Genomic DNA, 14,100 nt, shown 5'->3' with positions numbered 1-14,100 from the left:
TAAGACCAAATTCATAGAGAGATAACAGTATGGAGATCATAAGACAGAAAGGAGGGTGGAGGAAGTTAGAAGACGGTAAAGGGGGAATAAATGGTTACAGAAGTAGGCTTGACCTGGAGTGGTGAACATACAATATAGAGATACTATATTATAAAATTGTACACCTGAAATATATATAATTTTATTAACCATTGTCACCCCAATAAATTCAATAAAAATAAAAAATAAATAATACGAGGAAAGAGTGGGATGTTATAGGGGTAGGTTACAGAGGGGTCTTCAAATTTATTGGTAATATTTCCTTTACCTGGATGAATGATAGCCATATAGAGATTACATTATCTTTTATATCTTTTAATCTATATGACCATATTAAAGTGATATGTCTCTAATTTCAAAGTGTAAATCAAAGCAGTTGCTTCAGATCGGTCTCTGGTAATGTTTTAAGTGCTTTGATCTAGAAGAGCCCTGGGAGAGACTAAGCAAGCCCAGCAGGGCATTGTGGCAAAGCTGCAAACCACTAATGAGTCACAGCAGCCTGAGTGATATTACAGGGAGCAGGCTAAGTCTGGGAGCACAGATAGACTTTGCTGGGAAATTTCAGACATATTGGTAGTGTACATGTGTGGATTAGCAGAACACTGGACAATCTCTGTTAGTATAGAGGTTTACCCCATAGGGCAATTCAGTTTTCATATGATTTCCTTCATATATTTATTCTCTGATGCTTAATACTAGCCGTACAAAACCATGAAACTAAAATTTTACATTTTGTGCATTTTTAAATGAGAATAAAATGCTGATTGATAATGAATTAATTGATGGGCCAGTAAATATTTCTTTGGTATCGAATTGTCTCCATTATTTTTATTCCTTAATATCCTTAATGATATCCAAGGTTTCTACTTAACACTAAAATACTCTGCCTCAGTGAAGATGTGAAAAATAAATGTAATGAAACAATGCCATTCAAATGGAGTGTACTTATCCAATCTACATACAAAACAGCAATGATTCGGTATGGAAATTTTAACATAGCTTTTATAAAAATAATTCGTGGACAGTATTTTAGAAGTAGAAAGATAAAGGAATTAAAGTCTTCACAATTGAACATCAAAGGATTTAGCCCTTAGGTTTACAGGAAAGAATGCAGGCAATACCCTCACCCCTTTTATCTTCAAATATCACAGTTTCTTTCAGAACCCTTTTGAAGTCTTGCCATTTTTATTAAGGCGCTACAGCCCTTCAACCAGAAGCAAAGTTTTTCACCAAGAATAAAATAGCTTTTTAACTCTCATAACAAAGCAAAACCTTTCTACATCAAGTTGCTTATTAAAGATTAAAATACACAGACATATTATACCAAATAGGAGATACTATGGAAGGTTCGAATATATTTTATTAATTGAGAAAATTAAAATATGTGTGTACTTGTTTTTCCCCTAAAGTAAAGTATCAAGCAAATAGGAGAATTTATTAAAGATTATTTCCTATTGGACTTTATCTTATTGACATAGAATCTAATAAAGTTCTCCTGTAAGAATTCAATGTTGATAGGATCAAAGATGGTATGGAGTAGATCGAAGCTACTCTCAAGACCAAACTAGAATTGCAACTAAATTATAGAATAATCATTCTGAATAACCAACTTAAGACTAGCTGAAGATAAATCTAATAATCAAGGATTTACAGAAGAAGCCCCATCGAGACTGGTAGGAAGGGCAGAGATGTGAAAAGGGGTGGCCTTGCTCCCATCAGCAGGGACTGAGGTTCTGCAGGGATATCACAGCTTGGGGGGTGTTACCCTGAGAAGCATGGTGTCTAAATCCCAAGCTGGACTCCCCACCCCAGAGCACCAAAGTCAGGAAGAGGCACCCATATAACCCATGGCTTTAAAAATCAGCAGGGTTTCTATCTGCCAGAGACAAGAGTCTGCTTTTGGTACAGGCACCCTCTTAAATGGCCAATGCACAAAATTTTGTTCACAGCCACTCACCCTGGGCTCCAACAGAAGAAGGATAGAGTTAGTTGCATTGTGTGAGAAGAATCTGAGGTTTGCGGCTCAGAGGAGAGAACTGATGGAGAGTTGCCAGGATCCCCATGCTGAGTCATTTGCCACGTTACAGACGCCATCTTTTTGGGGTAGAATAGTCTGCTCCATGAGGCATCAGCCCGGGGGAAATCAGTAAGCTCACCATCTGAACTTGTTTTTCACCCTGTTAGGTAGCAGCTAAGAACGAGTAGCCAGGGGTAGAATAAAGGCAGGTCCCTTGCCCTTACAATCTAACAAAGAACTTAATACAGGAGGCTAGAAGCAAAAGAAAGACATGTCTCACCAATGAATTTAGCAATCCTGAGCTCGGTTTGATAAGATTGCCAGGTGCTCTGAGCATCACAATTAAAACATCTCAGGAGGTGGCAAAAGTCCTTGAGCCTGTGCTGAGAAAACGGGTTTTTGTAACAACCTCACTACATTTGCCCGGTGTCCTGAACATCACAAGTGGGAAATGCACAGGAGAAAGAGGGGGCCCTATGCTGGGGACGCGGGCCTCATGCAGACCCCAGTTCATAGGGTCCTCGGTATTGTGGGTAGGGGAGAGACATTCACACAGACTACCGAGTCCAATGGAGGAACAGGGACACCATGGCTTTTTCTCTCAAGGGGAGCAAAAGCCTTGGCCGTTGCTGTGACTGGCCTTCATTGGGTTTCTTGGCACATTACATGATGGTCCTCTTACTATGCCCAGGTTGCTTTAGGAGGTTACCTTTTACAGAAAACAAAGGAGCAGATGCTGCTAATCACATCACAGAAGAAGGATACTGGCAAATGAAAAGGGAAAAGTGGTTGGACCAGTTACACTGGTCCTAGAAAGGTTTAGCATGGATTTTAGAATGTTATTTTGCAGTAAATGTTTGCCCTAAATCCGAGTGAGGGAGTTTTTAGCAAAAAGGAAGACTCAAAATGGCCTAGGCACATTGCAGGCCTGTTTCCCCATGAGAGAACCCATCCATGGGCATGGGTCCTATGCATCTCTGAGTGGGAACTGGGCCCATGCCATGCAGAATGGTCTCCTACATGAGCCTCTATAACAATTTTACTAAGACAAAGAGCTTTTACTAACTGAGAAAAACTAAGACTTTGTAGCTGTACATTATTCATAAGGGGAAGATGAGGGGAACTTAGAAGCCAATTGAGGTATATAACCCCTGAACCCCAACAGTCAGCATATGTAGATTGGTTAAGTACCCATGTGTAGCCTTGGCTCGTGTGTATAGAATTCACTAATTTACTAATAAACTTTCTAACAACTTTCTTTCCCCTATATGTAGGACATTTAGGCTCGCTGGGTGGTCACTTTCAGTTCCATGCTACGTATGTATATGTTTCATAAATAAACTTGCCATTTCATTTCCACTATACATGTTTGTCTCTTGCTTGAATTATTCTCTTGTGGTGAGAAAAGAACTGAGGTGGGGGAGAAAGGCCTCCTGACCCGGTCTCTCACCCTCTCTCTCCCACCTGTAACAACCTCACAATGTTGAACTTATGCCCTACTAAGGAGGATAGCCAGAGACTCTTTAAGTGATGGAGGCTTAAAGGCAGCCTGCAGACAGAAACCAGGGGAGGCGAATTTGGGGGTGCCTTGAGGGTTTTGCTGACCTGCCCCGAGGCCTGGACTCAGTAAAAGCTGGCCTTGATGCATAGCTTAGTCCTTCCCATGCACCTGGGCCCAGCAGAGGCAGCCAAAACTGTGGATCACTTGTAGCTACAGAGAGGTTGCCAAAGGCTTTACACTGGCCTGTTCTAGAGTCCCTCCCAAGAAGCTCAGAAGCAATATACCCAGTGGTCAGCTTCAGACAACATCAGAGCAAAAACCAATAAACTTCACAAGCATCATATCCAAAGAGAAAACTCAGCAGGAACCAAATCCTGCGGAGGCAAATTTTCCTTTGAGGGCTCAGCACCTATACAGCAGCTCACATACCATAGTCAGGATTGAGTCTCACAGCCAGCCTGAGAGCCAGTCCAAACATAAATGAGCCAATAGCAACCAAGATGGAAATACACTAGGAGTGCCCCACATAACCCACCCAGGGGACGTTTGTGGAGCATGCAGTTCAAATGATCAAGGGGTCAGCACCACTGGACCTCACAGGACACATTACATAAGGTCACCCCATGAAGACTGAGAGTCAAACCCCCTTTGGTTTGCAGGCTGGCACTCAATCTATTGAGCCACGCCAGCCAGAGAGGAACATATTGTTTTAAACATAAAATGACAATAAGTACATACCTATCAATAATCATTTTAAATGTAAATGGCATAAATGCTCTTGTTAGGTTGGGCGGGGCAGGGTAAAACGGCAGCCGGACTATAATCAAAATGGCTCCCGGACTACAATCTGGAAAAGACAGCTGATGTCAAACCAGAGAGCTGAAAGGGCAGTCTTTGCCAAAATGGATATCAGCGTAGCAACCTGAGTCTGAGGAAAAAACCACCAATGCTGTATTGCTGCTTTGTTCAGAGGGGACCAATCCCCACCTCCCACAGGGAGCCAACAAAAATAAAACCCCACCGTTTTCCCTATTCACGTGGTGACTTCCCTGATTCCACTCTTCGGATCTGGATTGGAGAACTTCACCTGGGCACACATACCCCAATAAAGCTCTATATTGCCTAACTTTGTGGCTGATTGGCATTTTTTTTTCCCTCGGCAGAGCCTGAAAAAACCTTTCAGCTTTAATCAAAAGACATAAGATAGCAGAATGGAGAGGAATACAAGACACAAATATGTGTTGACTACAAGAGACTCACCTCAGAATGAAAGATACAAACAGACTAAAAGTAAAGGGATGGAGAAACATGTCTATGTGGATGGAAAAGAACAAAAAGTTGGTGTAGCAACATTTATAACTGACAAAATAGACTTTAACACAAGGGTTATAGTAAGAGACAAATAAGAACACTATGCAATGAAAAGAGAGCAATCCAACAAGAACATATAATAACCCTTGTAAATATTCATGCACCCAACATAGGAGCACATAAATATGTAAAACAAATCCTGAAGGACATAAAGGGAAAAGTTGACAGTCAGAGCAGGGGATTTTAACACTTATTACATCAATGGACAAATCTTCCATACAGAAAGTTAACAAGGAAATGGTAGCCTTAAATGATACACCAGATCAAATGAATTTTATTGATATATTCAGGGCATCTACTCCAAAGCAGCAGAATATACATACTTTTCAGTTACACATGGAATATTTTCTTGGGCAGACTACATGTTAGGACAAAATAAGTCTCATTAACTTTAAGATGATTGAAATAATATTAAGCATTTCCTCTGACCATAATTGTATGAAACTAGAAATAAATTATAAGAAAATACTGCAAAATACACAGACATGAAGGCTAAACAACATATTACTAAACAACAAATAACTTAACAATAAGACCAAGGAATAAATCAAAAGATAGCTAAAAACAAATGCAAATAAGAACATAGTAACCCCAAATCTGTGGGACACAAGGGAATTACACCTAAAAGGGAAGTTCATAGCATTGTAGGCCTATCTCAAGAAACAAAGAAAAACTCAAACAATCTAACCTTACATTTAAAGGAACTTGAAAAAGAACAAAAAACAAAGTGAGTAGAAGGTAGAAAATAATGAACATCAGAGTGAAAATTTAAAAAAAGAGTCTAAAAACAATACAAAAGAGCAATAAAACTAAAAGCTCATTCTTTGAAAAGATAAATAAGATTGAAAAAATTTTAATGAGACTCAAGGAAAACAGAGAAGGACCCAAAATAAACACAATCAGAAATGAAAGAGAAGTAAATACTAGCTCCTAAAAATATAACAGATTATAAGAAAATACTATGAACAACCATATGCCAACAATTGGACAATCTGAAAGAAATGAATAAATTCCTAAAAGCATACAATATTCCAAAACTGAACAAAGAAGAATCAGAGAACCTGAACAAATTACAACTAGTGAAATTGCAGTAATCAAAAAACTCCCAAATGCAGATAGTTTTACAGGTGAATTATACCAAAGATTCAAAGAACACCAATTCTTTGAAAACTCTCCAAAAACTCTCCCCCAAAAAATCAAGACAAGGGAAGAAATACATGTTCATTTTACAAGACAAGTATTGTTCTAATTCTAAACCCAGATAAAGGCAAGACAAAGAAAAAAAAAAATTATAGCCCTGGCTGGTGTGGCTCAATTGATTGGAGTGTTATTCCGTAAATGAAAATTTATGGGTTTGATTCCTGGCCAAGGCACACACGTAGGTTATGTTTTGCATCCCCGATCTAGGTATGTATTATCTTGGTCTGGGTGGTAGCAATTCCTGGACTGTGTGCCTGCAATCCCCGATCTGGGTGCATAAGGCAAGTAACCAATCAATGTTTCTCTTTCACGTCGATGTTTCTGTTTCTCTTCTTTTATCTCCAGAAGCAAAGAAAAATATGTCCTCTACTGAGGATTAAAACATAAATAATTAAATAGAGCAAAATAAATTATAGGCTAATATCCCTGATGAACATAGATGCTAAAATCCTCAACAGCAATGAGCAAACTGGATCCAAAAATGCATTAAAAAGATAATGCATTATCTTGATCACATACACTATGATCAAGTCAGATTTATCTGGGGGTGGAAGGTTGGTACAATATCCATAAATCAAAAAACATGAAAAACTACATAAACAAAATGAAGAATAAAAAGCACATGATCAAATTAATAGGTGCAGAAAAAAACATTTGATACAGTCTAGTCCTTACTTACAATAAAAATTCTCTGCAAAATGAGAATAGAGAGGATTATACCTCAGCATAATAAAGGCCACATATAACGAACCTACGGCTAACATCACACTCAATGGGAAAATCTACAAGTGTTTTCCTAAAGATCAGAAACAAGATAGGGATATTTGCTTTCACTACTCTTATTCAACAAAGTACTGGAAATCCTAGTTATAGCAGTCAAACAAGAATAAATAAAAGTCATACAAATTGAAAAAATGAAGTGTAACTGTCATTATTTGCAGATGACATGATACTTTATAGAGAAACCTAAAAATGCCACCAAAATCTACTATAACTAATAAATGAATTCATTAAAGTAGCAGGATACAAAATAAATATCCAGAAATTAGTTGCATTTTCATACAGTGATAATGAACTATCCCAATAATGAAAGGGAAACTAATAAGATTGCCCTATTCACAACTGCTTCAAATAGAATAAAAAATCTAGGAATAAATTCCTGCAAGGATGTAAATGAACTGTTCTTGGGAAATTGTAAGACACAGAAGAAAGAAACAGAATAACATACAAATAAGTGGAAGCATATATCATGTTCATGGATAAAAAATATTAACAATATTAGAATATCTACATTACCCAAAGCAATCTATAGATTCAATGTAATTCCTATCAAGATATCAATGGTGTATTTCATAGAACTAGAAAAAATATGCCAAAAATTTATATGTAACTACAAGCATCCTGAATAGACATAACAATCTTGAGAAAGAATAACAAAGTAGAAAGAATCACACTACCTTATATCAAACTACACTACAAAGCCAAAGTAATTGAAACAGCATGATACTGGCATAAAAACAGACATATAGATCAATGGAGCACAATAGAAAGCCCAGAGATAAATTCATGCCTTTACATCAATTAATATTTGACAAGGTAGGCAAAAAGTACACAATGGGGTAAAGCTAGTCCATTCAATAAATGATATAAGGAAAATTGGATAGATACATGAAAAAAATGAAAATAGACCACTTTCTTATACCATACACAAGAATAAACTCAGAAGAATTTAAAGACTTAAATGTTAGAATTGAAACAATAAAAGTCCTAGAAGAAAAATATAGTAACTATAATCTTGGATATTACTTGTAGAAATATTTTTTATGATATATCTCTTTGGGCAAGAGAAATAAAAATAAGAAATGGGACTACATTGAACTAAAAAGTTTTTGTTCAGCAAAGGAAACCATCAACAAAATGAAAAGATACCTCACTAAATGGGAGAACATATTGTCCAACTATAAAGGATAAATATCCAACATTTATAAAGAACTTATAAAATGCAACATAAAAAATCAAATTTTAAAAAGGTCAAAGGGCCTGAATAAAAACTTCTCCAAAAAGGACATAAAATGGCCAATAGTCATGTGAAAAGATGGTCAATATCATTACCCATCAGAGAAATACAAATTAAAACCACGATGAGATACAACCATACACTTGTCAGAATGGCTATCATCAATAAGTCAACAAACAAGGGTTGGGAAGAATGTGGAGAAAGGGGAACATTTCTGCACCATTGATGGGATGCAGATTAGTGCAGCCACTGTGGAAAGCCGTGTGGAGTTACCTCAACAAATTAAAAATGGAAATGCCTTAAGACTCAGTTATTGTAATTCATGGAATTTATATAAAAAAAACTCTAATGCTAACTTAAAAGAATCCATACACCCCTAGTTTATTTCAGCATTATTTACAATAACCAAGATTTAGAAACAGTCCAAGTGTACATCAGTAGATGAGTTGTTAAAAAATTGATGGTACATTTATGCAATGGAATACTACTCAGCTGTTAAAAAGGAGGCCTTTCCCTTTGTGACTGCATGAATGGACCTGAAAAGCATTATGATAAGTAAAACAAGCCAGTCAGGGAAAGATAAGCACCATATGACTTTACTCACTTGTTGTATCTAATGAACAAAACTAACTAACAAGAAAATAAACACAGACTCACAGATAGAGAGCTGGCTGACAATCCTTGGATTGGTGGAGGGGGGCAATTAGAGAGTCTGGTTTGTGTGGTGGAAGAATTAAGTGAAAAAAAAACAGTAATAAATAGGAAAAACTCATGAACAAGGAGAACAGAGTAGTGGTTGCTGGGGGATATGGAGGTGGGGATAAGGGGGATAAACAATGATGGAAGGAAACTTGACTTGGGGAGGTAAACACACAATACTGTGGGGAACTGCTTCACATGGCATGGAAATGTAGCTCAGCCTCCAAGTGGAAAATCAGTGGGGAGTAAGTGGCACACAGGACCATTCCCATAGAGAGGTTTTCCTGTGGGGAATCAGGCCTGCATTGTACCTAGACTGCCATGAGACTTGGCTTTGCTAAAACTCCCTCACCCTGAATTGAGGCACAGGGGCTTACTGTAACTCCCTAAAATCTGAGCTAAACTTCCCAAGTATGGAGTGTAACCAGTCCAACCACTTTTCTCTTTGCATTTGCAAATATCCTTCTTCTTTGATATAATTAGCAACATCTTCTCCTTTGTTGTCTGTAAAAGGTAACCATCTAATGAGAACTTGTGCATAGTAAATGAGGACTATTCTCCTTGTAATGTACCCAGAAAAGCAATAAAAGCCTGTCCAGGCAGGGGCCAGGGCCCTCTTGCCCTCTCTCTCTTTCAGAGAGTGGCCATGCTGTCCCTTTTTCTCCACAGGACTTCTGTTGTCTGTGTGTATTTGTTCACTAGTAGCCACAACATACGAAGATCCTGCAGGCCAGGATCCACCTCACAATACAATGTCTAGACCACAGGTTGCGGCATTCTGCACCTAATCCTATATAATTGTTTTAAGTAGTGTCGCCCTAATTAATTCAATAAAAAGGAAAAATAAATTAAAACATAAAATAATAAAATAAAATTCCCTTTCATTTCTTCAAAAGCCCTAATTCCATAGGAACTAACACACTCACTCAGACATACACAAAGACATGTATTCCCAAGAAGACTCAGCATACATCTAATTCTATCTCTCTTTGTAATAGAAATAGATTCCTATCATTTTGTGCTATATTGAGAAGACAGAACACTTTCATTTCTGCTTTAAGTATGAATTTTAAGTAGTGTATGTGCATTTTCTCTGAATTTGGTGAATATAAGCTAGCTCTCCACAAAGGCTTGTGTTGTTCTGAGTTAAAAGACAAAATAAAAGCCATTTCTTCCTTCTTCTTTTTTTATCCTCACCTGAGGACATTTTTTTTATTGTGTTTAGAGAGAGAGGAAGGGAGAGAGGAGGAGAGAGAAACATCTACGTGAGAGAGAACATCAATTGCTTGCTTCCCATACATGCTCAGACTAGTCATCATATGCCCAGACTGGGAGTTGAACTGGCAATCTAGGTATGAAGTCTGTCTATAAGGGATCCATGTAATATGAAAAATAGAGACATTGATTGAAGAAAATACAAGATACAAGAACATTGTATGTAGGACAATGATGCCTCAATCACCTTCAAAGTAGGCACCTTGAGACCTCACACAGTTCTCCAAATTGCCATCAGCTACCCCATCATATTTTCCTGAATCTCACTGACTACCTGAAATCTCTTCCTTTTCAAAGGTGATTTTAGTTTTGGGAAAAGCCGTAAGTCACATGGCATGGAAGTCACATAGCCCAGGGTGCCAAATCTGGGCTATAGAGGGGCTGAGTCACCTGGGTAATTTGATGTTTTGCCAAAAAACTCTGCGTGAGATGCAATACATGAGCAGGTGTGCATTGTCGTGATGAGGCTGCCAATCATTAGTGCCCATGGCCAGGCATTCTGAATCATCCAAATAGTTTCCACAGAGGAATGTTCAAGCTTAATGAAGAATTTTTAAAAAATGAAGAATTTGGTGTAGATCATTGCTTTACTCACTCAGTCCTTTTGAATGCAGTGGCCACATAGTACAAATACTTACTCACCCGCACCTACCACCCCCATTAACTAGTACAGTGAAGTCAATATTGTTCATGCATGTGCTTTCTGGTACACCCTACTTGCCTGCCAAGTTACATTTGATATAGTGCAAAGTGTTCTCATTATATTAAAAGTGACTGGCCTTTTTATGGACAGAATCAAACCCACAGCACTTTGGTTACAGGATGTTGCCTCAAGCAACTGAGTCACGCTGGCCAGGGCACAAAGGTAATTTTTTATAGTATGCTTGAGAGGTTGGGGTAAGTAAATGAATTCATTTTACATTTATCTAAAAATGAATTTACTCAAATGAAGCATTTTTAAAAGTAAGTTGACTACATGAAAATGTCTCTCTTCTAAAATATTGTCAGATAGGTGAACTGTTTATATCTGCCACTTCATACGTTAGTTTTTGAAAGCAACCCAGAAATTAATAAAAGGTGTTTACTCTGGCTCAGTTTATTCTCAAAATAAAGAAAATATACTTGGTTATTTATAAAAGTAATAAAAATTACTCTAGACGTTTTGATGAAATCATGAATTACGTACCCTCTCTTTACTTCTCCTCCTATCCTCACCTGACCACAGTACCCATAAAATACTCTAGAAAGCTGTGACACAGTAGCATTTCACTTTCCAAAGGAGGTACCAAAACCCTTAAAATATTGCTATTAAAACATTTAATAATATGCCCCTGGGATTAATGAACAATCAATTTTCAGGAACCATCAAAAACTGATACATTATGTCCTTTTTCTACAAAAGAAAATACACTGCAGGCTAGGAAATGCGATAATTTATGCCATGTATCCAATCATGAAGTGGTAAACTTGAGGGTGAAATTTTATCTTATATTTCTCTTTTATATGTAGTTTCTTGTTTGTTACCTATTTAACAACCACATATTGAATAAGAATTATGGGTTAAACTTTGGAGTTGTAGAGGTGAGTAACTCGTGGGAAATAACACTAGGAGCACACATGTAGAAGCAGATGAACCTGAGTTTATGTAACAGCTTCTCATCTACGGTTGAATGACCATACTAAAGCTCAGTTTTCTCATTTGAAAGAGGGAAATTAAAAATAATATGAGGGACAATAAAATTTACTCTTCAAGCTTCTTTTGGCTGCTCTAATAATTAAATCTAAATGAGACATTATTAAGAGAAAATAATAATAAACAAAGTTAATTATATGCTTCTGTATGGAAAGCCCATATATGAGAGAGTCAGAGACAGAGAATTAGGTATGTGATATTCTGAGCTAAGGGTGAGGTAGTGTATTGGGGCTTTAGAGGGAAGGAAAGTCATTCACAGGAAGAGAAGAAGAGAAGATGTTCAGTAATCAGAAGTTTGCCTTGCCATATATAAAAACACTTACTTGGGGCAAGACCCCAAATTTAAACTATTTAAGGGAGAGGCAAACATTTCTCAAAAACCTGCAAGGCATAATTGCCATCAGCTCAAAATAATTCCCATGCCAAAGAGGCACATCTTGGGGAGGTCTGTTCTGAACGCTTTTATTAGACATCTCATAAGGTGATATGGTTGTGGAATCAGGTATTAGGTTGCAGTTAGAATACATGAAATAGAGAAATATAAGTTGGAACCAGATGGGGAATGTGTTTTTTCAAAAAGTTTGGGCTTTATTCTTTAGGCAATGGCAGGTGGCTGAAGAATTTGAAAAGACAGTGGCATCTATATTTTTGAGATTCACAGCAGGTTAGCAGGTTAAAAAGTAAATCAACATGTTTCCAAAGCACCCCATGATGCATCATAAAATAAGCATATGCATGTAAGTTAGATTACCCAATTTTGTTCTACAAAGACTTACCACTGGTCCACTTCATTATGAGTGCAGTAATCGTCAAACTTATTTTTCCCATAGCATCCTCTCTTGGAAGAAATCCTAGCCAGGAGTATAAACAAATAAAACGAGTGATTCTGTTGAAGATGAATAAATCAAAGGGCTTTTCAGCTGTAAATTAGTATTATCTTTATCCTATGAATTTCCGTAATTACTCATTGTTTACATTTCTCTTGTCTCCTGCCACATTACAGACTTCCTTGAATTTTATTTTTATGTAACTGTAGTATTCCTTTTACTAAATTGTGAGCTTTCTGTGACTAGGATACCAACTTCTAAAGCTTTACATCTCCCTCCCTACCCAGCACATTAAAAAATCTTTAACATAGTAGGTGTATCCTACTATGTACATGTTTCCAAATTAATTAAATATGATGATGAATGTCTATGTTTACAAATGAAAATTTAATTTATTTTTCTACATTTTTAGGACATATTCCCTTAAGTTCCTTAGAGTCACAGAGTTAAAAGAAACAATCAACTGATATATGTCAGAAATATCAAGGTCATAGATGTCATAAAATGAAATGTTTGTAAATCTATCAAGTAAATCTCTCATAAAACTAATGCATAAAATCATCCTTGATGTTGTTTTACATAAAATGTGGGCACATAAAAAGATAATAGGTGAATGTTTTAGGTTATGGCTCAGGTAAAATTCCATGTCTTTACTTACTGAACTATTTTACCTTTCACTGGGGGTAAAGCAAACACCGTCAAATCCAAACACTTGTAGGTCTCTGAAGAGGAACAAGGCCAGTACAACCAGTCAGTACAAGTAATCAGGGCTTGAACTAAGATGATGACAGTGAGCTTGAAAAAGAGGAAGATGCAAGAGTTGTTTTCTTCCTTGTTTTTAGCTTCACTGTGAACCAAGCTTGCCCTACATGAACAAAAATAGACCCACATATTCAGATAGGAAATTGCCTGCATTTGTCACAAGACTTGCCATGCATTCCATTTTGTTTAACATTAATTTAATGCTTTCAGCCAAAAAGTATCTTGTACCTATTTCAATTAAAATAGATCCATCGCTTCTCGGCCTTTTGGCTAAGATCAAGTGTAGTATCTGTTCTTATCAGTTTAAAATAGATCCCACTGATAACAAGTAGCATGAACATAATAAGAAACTATTGATGGGAGAGATCATGTCCTTTCTGGCTCATGTAAAGAATTACAGATCAGCAAATCTGTTAGCATGTAATCATAGTTTATTAGTGATATGATCTCATAGAAGAGAACAGGCCTAGCTGAGGTTGGGGATGGGGGGAAAGGCATAGATTCAGAGCAAAGCAGGGTGGTGAAAGTAAAGGCAGCTGAAGGCCAGGACAAGCCTCCAAGTAGCCAGAGGCCTGGTGACCAGAGAGCCAAGAGAGCAAGTCCTTTGTTCTGAGGACTCATATAGTCCGTGGGATGGGCATAAAAAAAGTTACATATTGATTGACAGGTAAATGTGGTGCCAGCTTTCCCAGGTTGGGG

General features: G+C 37.3%; 1 pseudogene; it reads left to right on the top strand.

The window, feature by feature from the left end:
* The first annotated feature begins 13,651 nt into the window (after positions 1–13,651).
* Positions 13,652–13,853, top strand: LOC118976427 (uncharacterized; annotated as a pseudogene).
* Positions 13,854–14,100: the final 247 nt, after the last annotated feature.

Source organism: Sturnira hondurensis, unplaced genomic scaffold, assembly GCF_014824575.4.
Source record: "Sturnira hondurensis isolate 20B ecotype Veracruz unplaced genomic scaffold, ASM1482457v3 Scaffold0000256, whole genome shotgun sequence".
Classification (NCBI taxonomy): Eukaryota; Metazoa; Chordata; class Mammalia; order Chiroptera; family Phyllostomidae; genus Sturnira; species Sturnira hondurensis.
This window is presented reverse-complemented; position numbering and strand designations above follow the sequence as displayed.